This window comes from Stegodyphus dumicola, chromosome 7 (assembly GCF_044657685.1).
Source record: "Stegodyphus dumicola isolate Sdum_Otavi_A_Nest chromosome 7, ASM4465768v1".
NCBI classification, from domain to species: Eukaryota; Metazoa; Arthropoda; class Arachnida; order Araneae; family Eresidae; genus Stegodyphus; species Stegodyphus dumicola.
In genome coordinates, this window is record NC_140774.1 from 110,562,111 (window position 1) to 110,564,764 (window position 2,654).

At 30.6% G+C, this 2,654-nt stretch overlaps 1 non-coding gene across 1 annotated transcript; it reads left to right on the plus strand.

The window, feature by feature from the left end:
• The first annotated feature begins 557 nt into the window (after window positions 1–557).
• TRNAC-GCA (transfer RNA cysteine (anticodon GCA)) lies at window positions 558–629 on the plus strand. The gene has a single exon. It is a non-coding gene; the product is annotated as a tRNA-Cys (tRNA).
• The last annotated feature ends 2,025 nt before the right edge of the window (window positions 630–2,654 follow it).

Consider the following 2,654-nt stretch of genomic DNA (forward strand, 5'->3'; position numbering starts at 1 on the left):
AGTTAACGCAACAGCATGCTTTTTATTATTCGATAATAAAAAGCATGCTGGACGCAACAGCATGCTTTTTATTATCGAATTTAGATGGAAGATCATATGCACTGTCGATCATCAACAGGATTATTTTATGATATATAGGATTTTCTGCCTGCTGAAAACAATAACTTCCCCATGAAATGTTAAAAATTCAAATTAAAAATTAGTAAAATTAATGTTTAAATTCGAATTGCAACTTTATCAGACAAGAAATAATATTAATCCTTGTCATTCCTTTATGTTTTGCTATTTCGTAATATTTTACAGATTGCATCCTGTTTTAAGACATTTTGCGATCTCCCTTTATTATTTAAATTAGATAATACGAGTTCCCTAATTGAAATACGTTATCTAAGCCCATTTTTCCGCTTCCTCTTTCACACGGAACTTTTTCTCTTTAAGAGCTGCGCATGCTCTTTCTGAAGTTCCAGTCACCTACGCTTTCGGTTGCACATTGTTATTAGCGTTGATGATGCAATAAAAATCACTAATAAAAGAATTTAACAATCGTTTAGCGATGTGGGGGTATAGCTCAGTGGTAGAGCATTCGACTGCAGATCGAGAGGTCCCCGGTTCAAACCCGGGTGCCCCCTTCCTATTTTTTTAATGAAATTTTAAATCTGATAAAATTATTTCTTTTCATTTTTAAGCAGAGAATTTTAAATCGCAAGTTTTTAAATTTCGTGCTTTTAAGTGAAATTTAAAATTTTAGATCTGTTAAAATTATATCCTGAATGCTTTTTAGTGAGGAATGTAATGGCAAGGATATAATGAATAATTTCTAAGCGATCAAAAATGTCGAGATTTTAATTTTTATGTTTTAAAACGTCAGAATCGTATAAACTTTAAATTTTTTAAAGCATTTAAAAGGTTTAAGATATTTGTTGGAAATGCAGATGAAAGGAAATAATTTAAAAAACCTTTTTATGATATTATAATAAAACCGAATTAAAAAGCAATATAATCCTTTCGTTTCAGGAGCATTCGTTTTCATAACGCTTTTACGAATGCATTTACGATTCTTCCATATTCGACTCTGAACGATAATTATTTGATTTATTTAATTTATAATAAATATTACATTATTGCTTTTTATATTATCCTACTGCTACGTGAAAAAATTATACTGAAATCGAAAAGTATATAAGTTTCTAATGCAATTTTTAGTGCTGTTGAATTGTAACTTAATTTTTAAATAAAAAAGCAGAATAACTTCGGCTTATATCACTGTGGCAAACAGTCATTTCTTAAAATTAAATCGGAAGAATTTTTTAAATACGTTGTTACTACTGGGATATATATATATATATATATATATTTCCTCACTTGTTTGACAATAATATTAGAACAAGTCCACAAATTTTATCATGCGAGGAGCGTCTGTCATTGGCATAGGCCTTGGACGTCCTTACAAGGTGACAATACGACTTTGCCCAACTAGAACCAATTTTGATGGAGAATTTCTTGGGAAGCTTAAAAGTCTTTATGACATATAGACTGCGCGGTTTAACTCGTAAGACTATTAAAAAAAATGAACAGTAAACTTGACCACCAATTAACTGCTGTGTAATGTCTAGGTCAGTAAAGAATTCTAAATTTTCTGAAATCCGAATTCCGAATGGTTTTTAATGTCACCTTTCGCTTAAGAAATTAGTATTCGAATTCAAATTTGCAACAGTCGTGTTAAATTTTTAGTAATGTTTCTGTAGGACTCGACTAGCACAAATTTCCTTAGAAAATTTGAATTAAACCTGTAATGTGTTTTTAGCTGAGGATTCAAAATTATAAATAGAATGATGAGCGATGGAAAGCAAATTAAGATATAAGCATTCGAATCTGAAATCCTTTTACAAGATCGGCATCATTCGAAGACTCGAATGTTTTACGCCTAGTATTACAGAACACTTTTACTACATAACAATATCTGCCATAGTATCTTATAGTTAGAAAAGGTGAATTATTATTTTTATATCACTAAAATCAGACACCCTTACTGTATTAAAGGAAAGAAAATTCAAGACTTTTTTAACACACTCATTAGCCCGAAGGAGGTTATTAAACTCGAAACGGAATTTACGTTAATTCCTATAAACGGCGTATCGCTTTTCAAATTTCTGGCACCAAATATTATGGCACTGCATTATTTTTTAAAGAAACAAAATAACGAAGAATCTGCAGGTATGTAACGTAAGTTCCTAACATAGTGAAAAAAAGACGGTACCTAGAGACATCAAATTTTGAATAACATAGTCCTCCACTCGAATATGGGAATCTGGAAGCCCAAATATGGAATTTGAGATTTGTATTATTTTCTATTTCATATTTTGCAATAACAAATTATTCATTAACAAACTCAGGGATTTCAAAGCGAGCAACGGCAACACTGTACGAAAAAATATATATATATATATTTCCAGCTTGCTAGACTGTGTATCGTAAATTCTAAAGATATGCTCTTTTAAATACTTTGTGGTATTGCTGTTGAATTGAATTTTATGGTTTAAGCGCGAAGAACGTGATATTTAATAAATACAGGTACCACACAAAACGTTGAAAACGCTCCCCTTTCGGCGTGATATAAAATCTGTTAGCTTTCAGATTTTTTTAAAATTTTATAA